Source organism: Zalophus californianus, chromosome 15 (genome assembly GCF_009762305.2).
Source record: "Zalophus californianus isolate mZalCal1 chromosome 15, mZalCal1.pri.v2, whole genome shotgun sequence".
In the NCBI taxonomy this organism is placed as follows: Eukaryota; Metazoa; Chordata; class Mammalia; order Carnivora; family Otariidae; genus Zalophus; species Zalophus californianus.
This window is the reverse complement of record NC_045609.1, coordinates 76,428,650-76,443,984: the sequence shown is the minus strand read 5'-3', so window position 1 is coordinate 76,443,984 and position 15,335 is coordinate 76,428,650.

Sequence of the window (15,335 nt, the reverse complement as noted above, 5' to 3'; positions counted from 1 at the left end):
GAACTGTGTGCAGAGGATGTGTGTGCATGACTAATCCTGTTAAATTACAGTGTAATTGTGGCTCTAATTTGCTGGAGGCACCAGCAAAGTCAAGTTAAAAAACTCACCAGCTTGCAAATGACCAAACACCCTCTTGGCATAGCTACTCTGTAAGGGGAAAGTTTCTGTTTCTCGCCCCACCGCCCCCCAACCAAAGAAGGTTGTTGGACCTTCTTTCTTTGGAGGGGAGGAGCTAACCACTCCCGGGTGTTTTTAGATCTGGTCCCTAGTTATTTTGGTGGAGCTGGGCCAAGGGAAGGACCTGAGTTTATCTGTTGGGTATGATGTTCAATCTGGGGCTGAAAGGGTGGGGTTCTATGAACTGTGGCCCTGCCCAAGGGCAACCTCATTGTTGTAACCACCCAGGCAACACAATTCACAGAAACCTGGTAATTGGCGGAAGATGCATTCATTAGACTACTCTATTAGATTCAGGTTGATGGGACTAAATAAAACCCAACACACACACTCAGTTTAACAAGTAGGAATTCAGTATCTGCTGCCCTGGGTCAGGTGCTCTAGGGGACCCAAAGCCAGATGACGGTCAGTCCTCCAGGGACCCCCGCGACCAGGGGAAGAGAGTTGAGCACAGATGTCACTTTAGAACCAGCAGACGGGGCCAAATGCCTGAGCAGAGACAAACAAAGGGCCAGGGAACATGGGAGGAGAAGAAATGAATTGCACCTGGGGACCAGGGAGCCTTCTTAGAGGAGGGGGATTCTCAGCTGATTTTGGAAGTTTTATTAAATCAGATTAGTTAACACTAGAAAAGTTTATCCTTACAAGGACACTGCCACTGGATTTGGGGGCCATTTCAATTCAGTATGATCTCGATCCTTATATATACATCTGCAAAGACCCTATTTCCAGATATGGCCACATTCTGAGTTTCCAGGTAGACATGAGTTTTTGGAGGGCACTCACTATTCAACCCATTCCAGTTGGCAAGGATTAAAACTTGATAGCTGTTCACAGACTTCAGAGATTTCTCTTGAACAGTCAGCTTGCCCCAACAGGCCTGCAATAGACTATGGCAGAGGGGTAGCTGGCCCTTTCCCTAGGCGCCTGGGTGCCCTGCTCAGTTCGTCACCTGTCCAGGCCCTGATTTGGTTCAGGTAGAGCAGTCATGGTTCAATAATTTGGAAACATACTAGGGTATAAAAGTTTCTTTTTACTGCAGGACTTTTCAGAACTTCTGATATGGTAATATGCAGTGTGAATTTCCTAAATTAGGATAGCGCATGGAGTATTTCCCAAATATATTTGGCCATAGGAAATGCCCCCTCACCATCCCCGTTTTTGGAACTAGCATGGCATGGAACCCAACACTGGGAAAACGCACCATGATTTTTGATGAATGGCTGTCCTCCCATCAAATGCTAGGCATTCTTATAGCATTTAGGAGGCCTCTAATCCTGGACGAAACTGTCCAGCTGCACAGTCCTGTGATTTTGGTTATTTAAAGGAAAGGCTGATCAAGGAGCTTTGGGCATGTAAGGAGAGCCACCAGGCATGGAGACCATTGACAGACGTCACCTTAAGGGAACTGGGGAGAGATTCCTGCAGGCCACCTGCACACTGCCCAAATAGGAAGGGCTGGAGAGAGCCAGGGCAGGGCCCTGCTGCCCCCAATGGGCTCTTCTCTCTCTCTGCTTTCAGGTCCTTCGGCACCAAGTCTAGTCTTCAGAGGAGCTTCTGGTAGCACCTCCGACAGTGCCTGAGCACAAATGGGTCTTCCTGGGGCCAGGGATGGCCTGTTCCTTGAGCTGTCGCCTTTAGTCTCCTAGTCTCTCTGCCATCAAATCCCACCACTGACTGTGCAGCAACTCCTTTTCCACCTGGGCCTGACGAGCCAGGAAAAACCATCCGCCTTAAATCCTTCTACGTGGAAGTCACCCAGTACAATTTCTTCACTCATAGTCTCTTAGTAGTACTGTCCCATGACTCTCCTAGCTGCAAGGGAGGCTGGGAACTAGGTGTTCTTGTGCCCACCAAAAAATGAAGGCTCTCTTAAGAAGGAAAAGGGATAGGGATACTGGGGTGACGCTGCGGTGTAACTAGCTGTCTGCTGTAACATCCCTTACTTTGGACCAGACGCTCTTTTTTTTTAAGATTTTATTTATTTGAGAGAGAGAGAGGGTGAGAGCGAGCGCCGGCAGAGGGAGAGGGAGAAGCAGACTCCCTGCTGAGCTGGGAGCCCCATGCGGGGCTCAATCCCAGGATCCTGAGATCATGACCTGAGCCGAAGGCAGATGCTTAACCGACTGAGCCACCCAGGCGCCCTAGACAAGACACTCTTGATGTATTATTTTTTTAAATTAAAAATTCCATACAGGCTCATTGATGAACGTCTGCAAAATGTTGACAATTTTCAAAAAGAAGAGCAGTGACCACTAATACTATTTCCTAGAGGTAACTATTGTTAGTACTGTATATAGATGATCCCCTGCCTCCCAGGTTTTTTTTTTTTTTAATATTTTATTTATTTATTTGATAGAGACACAGCGAGAGAGGGAACACAAGCAGGGGGAGTGGGAGAGGGAGAAGCAGGCTTCCCGCGGAGCAGGGAGCCCGATGCGGGGCTCGATCCCAGGACCCTGGGACCATGACCTGAGCTGAAGGCAGACGCTTTAACGACTGAGCCCCCCAGGCGCCCCCCAGGTCTTTTTTTTTTTTTTTAAAGATTTATTTACTTTTTAGAGAGAACGAAAGAGAGAAAGAGTGAGAGCGTGAGTGGGAGGGGCAGAGGGAGAGAGAATCTCAAGCAGACTCCCCACTGAGCATGGAGACTGACGCCAGGCTCCATCTCATGACCCAGAGATCACGAGCTGAAACCAAGACTTGGACACTTAACAGACTGTGCCACCCAGCGGGCCCCTTCAATTTTGAGGTCATATCTTACATTTGATTTTATATCCTGCTTTTCCCCATTTTTACATGTCATTGAAAACTCTTCACAAATATTTTTTACCGATGACACGAGAATCTATCATATGACCGTAATTATATGTACCACAGTTTACTCAGTCATTCCTCTAATGGATATTGAAATTGTTAGCGATTTTTCATTATTAACAATCAAGAACACTTCCTGGGCTTTGACCTCATTTTGGATTATTTCCTCAGGCTTGATTCTTGGAAGTGAAATTACAGGTTCACAGGGGCTGATATTTCAGAGTTTCTTGATATGCAATGCTGGATTGCTTTCCTGAAAAATCTGGTTCACATCATTCTCGTCAGGACTAAGAAGAAATATAGATTTAAAAAGTTAGCTGGGCCCTTACATTTATGATGGTGGTGGTCAACTGATGATTGAAACTTTCTCCTTTGTGCCCCGTTAGCTAACGGGGGTCCTGCCACGCAGCTGATGTCATCATGTTGTTGAGAGGTTGGCAGCCAAGGGCCTGGGAGCCCACAGACTGGGCAGCCATTGGGTCTCACTGGCATTCCAGAGAGATCTTCAGCCACAGCTCTGTGCCTCATGTGTTGGGTGTTGCTGACCATCTCATCAGTAGTGATGTTTCCAGCCCTCTCTCTGTTTTCCTGCTGCTCTCCGTCCATGGCTGATTCTTTGAGGACTCTGATGATCAGAGAAGGGGTAAAAAGTACCATTACAGTCCAGTCTGACCATGATGGAGGGTCAGTTTCACTGCTGTCCTTAGCTCCTTCCATCACCAGAGCTCTTAGCCTTACCTTCTGAAAAAAAATTTAAAACACCCTTTTATTTTAGGGGAGTTTAAAATTTATAGTGAAATTGCAAAGATAGTACGGAGTTCCCATATACACCACACCCAGTTTCCCCATTATTAACATTTTATATTAGTGTGCCACATTTGTTATCATGGATGAACAAATACTGATGCATTATTATTAAGTCCATACCTTATTCAGATTTCCTTAGTTTTTAACCAAATGTCCTATTCCCGTTCCAGAATCCCACACAGGACACCGTATCATGTTAGTTGTCATATTTCCTTAGGCTCCTCTTGGCTGTGACAGTTTCTCAGACTTCCCTTGTTTTTGATGACCTTGACAGTTTTTGAGGAGTACTGATATTTTGTAGAATGTCCCTCAGCTGGGATTTGTCTATTCTTCCCACCCCCATGCCCCTTGGTTTTGGGAGGAAGACCACAGAGCATTTAGCCATTCTCACCCTATCAAGGGTATATACTATCAACATGATTCATCACTATTGGTGTTGATCACCTGGCCTAGGTGGTGTTTGTTAGTCTTCTTCCCTGTAAAGTGATTTCCCCCGCCCCTCCTTTCTATACTGTGCTCTTTGGGTGGAAGTCATTATGTGCAGCTTAAGGACTGAGGGGTTATGTTCTACCTCCCCGAGGGCAAAGTGTTTACATAAATTATTTGGAATTCTTTTATACTCAAGCTTTGACTGTTCTTCCCCATTTATATATTTGTTTGTTCAGTCATTTATATCAGTATGGACTCATGGATTCCTTTTGCACAAATTAATAAAGCTGTTATACATGTTTATAACAGCTTTATTGACACCACACAACTCACCCATTTAAAGTATATGATTCAGTATATATTTTTAAAATTAAATAATCTCTATACTCAAGGTGGGGCTCGAACTCATGACCCTGAGATCAGGAGCTACACGCTCTTCCGACTGAGCCAGGCAGGCACCCTACGATTCAGTGGTTTTTAGTATACCCAGAGCTGTGCTGCAGCCATAGCCACAATCAATTCTAGAACATTCTTGTCACCTCAAAAAGAGACCCTGTACCCATTAGCAGTCTCTCTACATTTCCTCCAAGTTCCCCTCACCTTAGGTGACCACTAATCTACTTTTTGTCTCCACAGATGTACTTATTCTGGACACTTCATGTTAATGGGATCATACAGTGTGTGGTCTTTTGTGACGAGCTTCTTTCATTTGGCTTAATGTTTTCAAGTTTCATTCATATTGTAGCTTGTGTCAGTAATGTCTTTTTACTGCCAATTGTATTCCATTGTGTAGATAGACCACATTTTATTTATCTGTTCATCAGTTGATGGTTATTTATGTGGTTGCCATTTTTTGACTATTATGAATAATGCTGCTACAAACACCCATGTACAAATTTTTGTGTGACATGGTTTTAATTTCTCTCGAATATATAACCAGAAGTGGAATTTCTGAGTAGTGGGTGTGAAATAGTATTTCATGTGGTTTTGATTTGCATTTCTATGAGGGTTAATGATGTTGAGAATCTTTTAATGTACTTATTGGCCATTTATATATCTTGGGAGAAATATGGGGAGAAATGATATCTTTACAGTGTTGAGTCTTCCAGTTTATGAACATGGGATTTTTTAAAATTTTTTTAAAAGATTTTATTTATTTATTTGACAGAGAGAGACAGCAAGAGAGGGAACACAAGCAGGGGGAGTGGGAGAGGGAGAAGCATGCCCCCCACTGAGCAGGGAGCCCGATGCCGATGCGGGGCTCGATCCCAGAATCCTGGGATCACAACCTGAGCCGAATTAACTGACTGAGCCACCTAGGCGCCCCGGGGTATTTCTTTTTATTTAGAAATTATTTAATTTCTTTTGTCAGCATTTTGTAGTTTTCAACATTCAAGTCCTGTCCATATTTTTGAAGGATTTGTTAGATTTATACCCAAGGATTTCAATTTTTTGGAGTAATTTAAAATGATACTATATTTTTTATTTCAGTGTCTACATGTTCATTGCTAATATATAGAAATACAATTGATTTTTATATGTTTATCTCATATCCTATAACCTTGCTGAAATCATTTATTAGTTTTAAGCTTTGTAGATTCTTTTAGATTTGCTATGTAAATAATCATGTCACCTGCAAATAGAGACTTTATTTCCTCCTTTCCCATCTGTCTGACGTTTGTTTCCTTTTCTTGCTTTATTGCTCTGGCTAAAACATCTAGCAGTATGTTGAGTAAGAGTGGTAAGAGTGAATATTTTTTCCTTGTTCCCAGTTTTAGAGAGAAAACATTAGTCTTTCACCGTTAAGTATAATGGTAGTTGTAGGTTTTTATAGATGCTCTTTATTAAATTAAGGAAGTTCCCTCTTCCTATTTTGCTGAGAGTTTTTAACATCAATGTGTTTTACATTTTGTGAAATGATTTTTTTTTTGCATCAGTTGAAATGATCATGTGATTGTTCTTTTTTAGCTTGTTAATTAATATGGTAGATTACATTGATTGATTTTTTTTAATATTGAGCCAGTATTGCAACCATGGAATAAACTTGGTCTTAGAGTATAATTCTTATAATAAATTGCTGAATTCTATTTGTTAGCATATTGTTAAGGACTGTTGTGTTTATATTTATGAGGAATATTGGTCTGTACTTTCCTCTTTTTGTATTGTCTTTATCTGGTTTTGGTATCAAGGTAATAATGCCTTCATAAAAAGTGGGGAAGTTGTTACCTCGTCTTCTCTTTTCTTGCAGAGATTGTGTAGAATCAGTGCTAATTTCTCTTTAAACAATTTATAGAATTCAGCAGTGAAACTATCAGGATTTAGAGACCTCTGTTTTTTGTTTTTGCTTTTTTTTTTTTAAAGATTTTATTTATTTATTTGACAGAGAGAGACACGGCGAGAGAGGGAACACAAGCAGGGGGAGTGGGAGAGGGAGAAGCAGGCTTCCCGTGGAGCAGAGAGCCCGATGCGGGGCTCGATCCCAGGACCCCGGGATCATGACCTGAGCCGAAGGCAGACGCTTAACGACTGAGCCACCCAGGCGCCCCTCTGTTTTTTGTTTTTGAGGATGGTTTAAATCATAAATAGTTTCTTCAATAGTTAGTGGGCTATCTAAATGATCTCTTCCACGTTGGATGAGTTGTTTTCTGACCACTTCATCTAAGTGGTCAAATTCATGTGTGCAGAGTTGTTCATAGTTCCCTTGTTATCTTTTTGATGTCTGCAGGGTCTATAGTAATATCCCCCCTTTCATTCCTGATATTGATAATTTTTGTCCTCTCTTTTTCCTTGTCAGTCTTGCTAGTGGTTTGTCAATTCTATTGATTTTTTTCAAAGAAGCAGCTCTTTGTTTTGTTGATTTTTTTTCCCTATTGATTCTCTATTAAAAATCTATTTTCCCTCTTTTTATCAATTTCATTTATTTCTATTCATAGCTTTATTATTCCCTTTGTTATGCTTGCTTTGGTTTTGTTTTGCTCTTTTTGTCTAGGATCTTGAGGCAGGAGTTTAGATTATTGATTTGACAATTTCTATGTATTTAGTACTATAAATTTCCCTTTCAATATTGCTTTGGCTGAAATTTCCCTTTCAATATTGCTTTGGCTGTGTGCCCAAATTTTTGATATATTGTATTTTCATTTTCATTCGGTTCAGTCTATTTTTTAAATTTCTCTTGAGACTTCCTCTTTTGCCTATGAGTTATTTAAAAGTGTGTTTAATTTTCAAGTGTTTGGAGATTTTCCTGTTATCTTTTTTTGTCATTGATTTCTAGTTTGATTCCATTGTGGCTGGAAAACACATCCTGTATGATTTCAATTCTTTTGAATTTGTTGAGGTTTGTTTTATGGCCCAAAGTATGGTCTATCTCGATACATGTTCTGTAGACACAGAAAAGAATGTATATTCTGTTTTTGTTAGGTAGAGGGTTCTATAAATGTCAGTTAGATTCTGTTGGTTGATACTGTTGACTTCTTCTGTATTCTTGCTGGCTTTCTATCTGTCCAGGTCAATTATTGAGTAGAGGGGTTCTGAAATCTGTAAGTATAAATTGTGGATCTGTTCATTTCTCCATCTAGTTTATCAGTTTTCACTTCATATATTTTGTAGCTCTATTGTGTGGTATATACACATTTAGGACTGCTATTTCCTCTTGGTCATTATAAAATGTTCTTCTTCATGGTAATTTTCTTTGCTCTGATGTCTACTTTGTCTAAGAGCAATAAAGCCACTCTCACTTCCTTTTGATTAATATTTGCAGGATATTTTTTCCATCCTCTTACTTTCAACCTGCCAATATTATTATACTTGACGTGAATTTCATGTAGACAGCAGATAGTTGGATAATATTTTGAATCTACTCTGCCAATTTCTGTCTTTTAATTGATATGTTAGATCATTTATATTTAATTATTGATATGCTAGAGCTAAGTCTGTCATTTAACTTTCTGTTTTCTGTTTATTCTCTTTTTTTATTTCTCTATTTTCCTTTTTCCTGTATTCCTGTGAGTTACTTGAACATTCTTAGAATTCCTTTCTAATTTATCTGTAGTATTGACCATATCTCTTTATTTAGTTTTTTTATTGGTTGTTCTATCTATAGGTATTACATTATATATATGTAACTTATCACAGTATACCAGTATTGTCATTTTACAGTTCAAGTGAGATATCGAAACCTCACTTCCTTTATGTCCCTTTATCCTCTCATTTATAATATAACTATCTTCAATATTTCTTCTACATACATTGAGAACCACACTGACAGTGTTAAAACTTTTGCTTCAAACTTCAAAAGGAATTTAGATAATTCAAGAGAAGGAAAGTTTATTGTATTTACCCATATTTTTACTTATCATGTTCTTTCTTTCTTCCTGATGTTCTAAGGGTTTTTTGTTTGTTTGTTTTTAATGTTTTTGTGTTTAGAGAACTTCCTTTAGCTATTCATTTAGAGTTGGTCTGCTGGGGACAAATTCTCTTAGGTTTTCTTCATCTGAGAATGCCTTTATTTCCCCTTCATTCCTGAAGGATATTTTTGCTGGGTATAGGATTCTAGGTTAGCAGTTCTTTCTTTCACCCCATGAAAATTATTGTGCCACTTTCTGCTGGCCTCCATGGTTTCGGATGAGAAATCCACTGTCATTTTAATTGTTTTCCCTTAAAGATAAGGTGTCATTTTCCCCCCTCTGGTTACGTTTAAGAATTTTTGTCTTTAGTTTAAAAATGTTTAACTATAATGTGTCTTTTTGTGAATTTCTTTGGGTTTATCCTGTTTGAGGGCTCACTCACCTTAAACTGGCAGGTTTATACCTCTTGCTAAATTTGGGGAGTTTTCAGCCATTATTTCTTTGAGTACCTTTTCAGCCTCCCCTTTCTCCACTCCTCTGGGACTCTGCTTCTTTTTGTTTGTGTTTGTTTTTGTTTACTTTCTTTCTGTTGTTCAGAATGGGTAATTTCTATTGTTCTGTCACCCAGTTCACGGATTCTTTCCTCCGTCTCCCATCTGGTTTTTGAGGCCATTCACTGAGCTTTTATTTCAGTTACTGTATTTTTCAGTTCCAAAATTTCTGGTTCTTCTTTATATATTCTTTTTCTTTGCTGAGGCCTTCTAGCTTTTCGTTGGGTTCAGGTGCACTTGTTAACTGCTTGTTTAAGCATATTTATTATGGATGCTTTTAAATCTTAAGTCACATAATTCTTACATTCTTGTCTTCTTGGTTTTGGTGTCTACTGATTATATTTTTTCATTTGGTTTGAGCTCTTCCTGGGTCTTGCTATGATGAGCGATTTTTGCCTGAAACCTGGACATTTTTGTATTATGTTATGAGATGCTGTATCTTATTTAAACCTTTTGTTTTGGCTGGATTTCTCTGACACCACGTCAGTAGGAAAGTTGTAGTGCTACCCTGTAACTGCCAGGTGGAGGTAGAAGTGCAGGTTTCCTACGTGGCATTTGTTGGCATCTGAGGTGGGGGGTGCTCCTTGTTACTGCTGGTTGGGAGTTCTGGCTACCCATGTGGTCTTCACTGACATGGCAGGAGTGGGGTTGCATTACCACTCTGCAGGGATGAAATAAAAGCCCTGGCTCCCTACTTGGTCTTATCTGATATTGACTGGATATGGGTGTTGGGGAACCTTGTTATAGCTTCATGAGGATGGAAATCTACGCCCCCCCCACTTGGCCTTTGCTGGCATCAGAAGAGGTGGGACCACAATTTTTATTAATTTTTATTATAGTGTTTGACTGAACAAGAATGGTTATTGGCTAAAAGTGTTCTGTCTTGCTGGACTGGTTCTTTCCAGACCCTTTGGCTAGAGAGAGCGGGAATTTTCCTTTCCTATCCTTTTCTTCTCTTCTCTTTTCTCTTCTGTTTCTTTCTCTTTTTCTTTTTCTTCTATTATCTTCTTTTTCTCTCTCTCTGTGTTGGCATTTCTGAATTGTTGGCTTCTTCATTCCATGTATGGGATATATGAAGCAAAAAGAAAACCCAGGGAACTCACAATGTCATTTCTTGGATACTGAGGTCCCTGGCTGATCTACCTTCTGCCCTTTACCTTTTAGTCTACTTATGTGCATTTTATATATAATGTTATAATGTTTAGGGTTTTTAGTTGTACATACTGGAAGAAATAGGGAAAAACATGTCTATTCCATCTTCCTAGAAATGGAAGTATCTTCTGGACTCATGGATATTTATTTTATACTTTAGATTCTAATCCAATACTATTTTCTTTTTTACTCAAGAGTTTTCCAGCTGTATTGGGAGTGTCATTGGGAGTGGCTTTCCTTTTTTGCATCCAAATCCACCTGGGTTGCTTCAGGGGCCAGGGAAGGAAGGAATCTCATCTCATGGAGGGGCCAGGCCTCTGTTTCAGTGTAGAAGGAGAAGGTTGGTTTCTTTCAAACCCTTCTTCCATCTGACAGCTTGGGTAGAGGACTTACTTGTAGCCATTTCTGTGGCTCCCCAATAGTTTTCCTATATGAATTGGAGGTAGGCTAATTAACTGATTGCAGGGCAAAGGCACCAGACTCCTGTCCCTTCTCCTTGAAGCCTTGATCTTGCCCATTTGATTGTGACGATTCTTCCTCCCATCTTAGCTTGTGAGGAAATGGGATACAGCCAACGTGATCACTTATCTGGGGTGACAGCAAGTAAACATGAAAAATGTGCTGAGGAACACAAGAGGACAGTGATCAGAAAGGCTTTTTCTTTCAACCTAAATCATGATGTTTTGGGCGTCGGCTAGAGTTTTCCAAGTTATTTATAACTGTCCACCCCTGTTAGGGGATATATGTTTTATCTAAAAATAGTAATCTTTCCTAATCAAATGATAAATGTGTGTGTCCCGAATGGAGGCCCCATAGTTACCCACCTCATTACAGAAGTTCAGGTGAATAATGGAAATATTACCAGCATGACACTGGATCGGATGCTTCAAGATACCCAGTATTTGGAAGTTAGGGCTCTTTAAGTTTTTTGGTGGAAGGTCCTTCATGTTAGTAGAGGTAGCTCTTACAAGCCAAGTCTTTGAGAATGATATTCAAAGTACTTCTTATTCCTAGCAGCTAATGATTGTGTGTGTAGGAGGTTATGTTGTGTTCCTTTGGAGTTTATGCCGCATACAGCCAGCATCTGGCTCTTTATCTCCAATCCTTCTTGAGGGATCCCAATGGGGCATCTTAGTCCTAGACTTAGTGGGTGTCTAGTCCTCATTTCCTTTTCACACAACAGGAAATTCACAGAGTATTAAAGCTGGCGGGAACCTAATTATTGCTTCTCAACCCTGGTTGCTATTTAGACATATCTGGAAAAATAAACACTAATGCTTGGGCCCCATCTCTAGAGATTCTGACTTTTTACACCAGCCCAATAAAGTCGGTAGTGTTATTATTTCCACTTAACAGATATAGACCTTGAAGCCTGGGCTAAGTTCTCTCAGACCCCATAGTTACCCATGGAGGAGCAGGATTTGAGCCCAGGTGGTCTCAGTTTGGAGTCCCGGATTATAATAACCCACTACCCGGAGGTGGGCCTTGACATACATGGTTTCCTTTTCCTATGCCAGGGATTCTCCAGTTAGAATCACCTGGGGAGATTTTGACAAACATGGACAGCTCGATCCCAACCTCATATTCTGGTCTGGGGTGGGGCCAGTGCATTGATGGGTTTTTTAAATATCTCCAGGTGATTTTTTTAAAAAAAGACCTTATTTATTTATTTGAGAGAGAGAGAGAAAAAGAGAGCACGAGAGGGGAGAGGGTCAGAGGGAGAAGCAGACTCCCTGCTGAGCAGGGAGCCTGATGCGGGGCTGGATCCTGGGACTCCAGGATCATGACCTGAGCCAAAGGCAGATGCTTAACTGACTGAGCCACCCAGGTGCCCCTCTCCAGGTGATTTGAGTGAGCATCCAGGATCAAGAACCACTGTCTAAGCTTGATCATATGGACCACCTGCCACTTTTTAGAAATAGACCCCAATGCCTGGAGGTGGAAGTGAGCCAGAGGTAGGTAGTGTTAGGACTCAGATGCTGCCAAATTTTCTACACAGAACAGGCATTTGGCTGAATAAGGCCCTTGATCTTTTTAGTTGTTTATTTATTTTTGAGGGTTACATTTTTATTAAAATATTTTTTGACCTGTTGAGGACATTGCAAGATGGGGAAATTTCACTTAGAGGTCCAGATTTCAGAATTCACTAGAAATGTCAGAGTATCTGGTGACACTTGGCTGGGGCTGAACTGTGGCTGATGGCTTGTGGCAGGACTGTCCTCACCGGTTAGACCTATTCCACTGCCTTCCTGCCCTTCCCATTGCTGGCTCCCAAGGGTGTTGGGGTTTACAACCACCATATTCCTCCCATATTGTCCTTCATCACGAAGAGTTGTGTAGTTGTCTTAGTTGCTCTTCTAGATCGCAAACACCTTAAGATTTTCAACCTGGGGGCAACTCTGTTCCCTAAGAAACATATATCAAAGTCTGAAGATCTGTTTAGTTGTCACACGTGGGGGTGGGGGTGGGTGGGAGGACAGCACTACTAGCTTCTAGTGGGTAGAGGTTAGAAAGGCTGCTAAACATCCTACAACAAACAGGACAGCCCCCACAACTAAGACTTAACTGGCCCCAAAGGTCAGTAGTATTGAGGTTGAGAAACTGAATCTTGCTCACCTCTGAGTCCCCGGCCTGGCTGGTGGCACATAGTAGACAGTCAATTAAATGTCAGCTGGAGGCCTGACTGATGTCAGACTGTTGGCTTTTCCCCTGCTCCCGCTGGGCTTCTGCCTAACGAGTCGTTGCTTTGCTCTGTGTGCGCCATATGGCCCTGCAATAAATGAGTGAGTCAATAAAAGCCTGCCATATGCGAAGTAAGTGATCTTATGAATGAAATCCAGAGCAGGGACACAATAATTTCATCTGAAGAAAGAGACCAATTAAACACACCATTGCAGCAAGCACATTTGTTGGGAGAACTGAAGGCGTTCTGCTGTAGGAAGATGTATTGCTCATTCCTAAAAAAGGGTAATAGGGAGGAAGTCTTAATCATGCTTTTAATGGTCAAAGGTGTCTTCAAAATCAATCCTTTCATTAACTGGGTGAAGAAGGATACTGACCTAGTGGGACATTTCAGGCTGTATAAATTAATTATAAATTGCTGCAAATGATCTGTCTGGTATCTAGTTCCCATACCTTTGCTGGCAGGGGTAGGAGGAAATTCAGTGAAGGCTCCAAGAGAGCTGATATTAAATAAAAGAAGCTGGGGTGTGCTGAATTAAGGCTTCCTCTTCATGTCACCCTCTTGGTGTCCAGAGTCCTTGCTGGACTTAGCCTGGCTACCACTGTGTCTGGCCTTGCAGCTATGTCTGGAGTGAGGTGGCAAATTTAGGGTTGGCAAATGACCAACCATCTGGGTTTGTCTGGGACTGTCTCCATTTTCGTACTGAAAACCTTGTGTTCTGGACAATCCCTCCCCAGGATGTGAAAAGTTCTGGATTTCAGTGATGAGCGTAGAAGACTGTGGGAAAAGTACAAAAACCACACTAGGACCAAAAATATAGGGTTAAAAGGAACACTGTTTTAGTGTCAAATGGGTGCAGAAGAGGTAGTCCTTTGCCTTCTATGGTTGCTGTGGCTGTTTTTGCCACTGACTGCTGATGTCGGCAACCACGGGCAGCCTTTTGAAGGTGACTTTGTTCATCCTTGCTAATCCAAGACTCATCTTCCCCACTTATTCAATAGAGAGAAGAGACTTGTAATGAGTGTCAAATGAGACAATGCCATCAACTGCCTACTGAAGAGCTTGGTTCGGAGCAAGTGACCAATAAGTGCTAACTGCTGCTACTAAAATAACTGTACCGCAATGATTATTGTTATTATTACTCTTAGTGTAAACCGCTCAGTGGGTATGATCAGGCAGAATGGGACAGCGCAGGTCTTTGCCCTTTGCCTTCTTGCAAGCACCAGCTGTTCTGTGGATGCACAGGGGTGATGGAGACTTCCATTGTATGTGGCAAGGAGACATGGGGTGATTGCCTTGGACCATGCTCTCTGATGGGCCTGAACTCCAGTCACCTGGGCAGGGACTTGGGGGGCAGAGGTGGGAAATAGGGAGGAGACCAGTTGGGGCCCCGAAAGACCCAAGTTTAGAGTGATGATGGACTCACTCTTCCTTCCCCCCAGAGAGGTCCCTTCCATGAGTTGTGATTTTAGTGTCATATATACCGTGAAGCTATTACCACAATCAAGAAAATGAACATATCCTTCATGCCCACAAGCTTGTAATCTCTCATTCCCTAACCTAGGGCCACAAAGATTTTCTGTTTTTATCCGGAAGTTTATTGCTTAACCTTTTACATTTAGGTCTATGATCCATTTTCAGTCAAACTGCAAGGGGTGGATCAAGGGACGTGTTTCTGCACCATTTGTTGATAGCATTGCCCTTGTATATGTGGCCATTTTCTCAACTCTGTGTTCTGTTCCATTGATCTCTTTGTCTATTTTGGAACCCTCACAACACTGGACTATTGTACCTTTATGATCAGTCTCCAGTGTCGTTCCTCCTTTTCAATGTACCCTCTAATACAATATTAAATAGAAGTGCTGAGTAGGCATCCTGCCTTATTCCTGATCCTCAGGGAGAAAGGCATTCAGTTTTTTGTTTTTTTTTTAAATCAAGGATGATGTTGGCTGTAGGGTTTTTGTAGATGCCCTTTCTAAGGTTGAGGAGGTTCCCTCTATTCCTAGTTCACTGAGAGTTTTTATGAAGAGTGGATATTGGATTTTGTCAAATGCTTTTTCTGAGTCTGTTGAGATAATCACATGGTTTTCCTATTTTTACTTTATTAATTTACTATATATAATAATATATATTGATTGATTTTTGAATGCTAAACCAATCTTGCATTTCTAGGATAAATCCCACTTGGTTACAGTGTATATTATTTTTATATATTGCTGGATTTGAGTTGATAAAATTCTGTTTAGAATTTTTGCATCTATGTTCATGAGGGATATTGGTCTCTATTTTTTTTTGTGATATCTGTCAGTCTTTGGTATTTATTCTGGCCTCAGAGAATGAGTTGGGAAGTGTTCTCTCCTCTTCAATTTTCTGAAA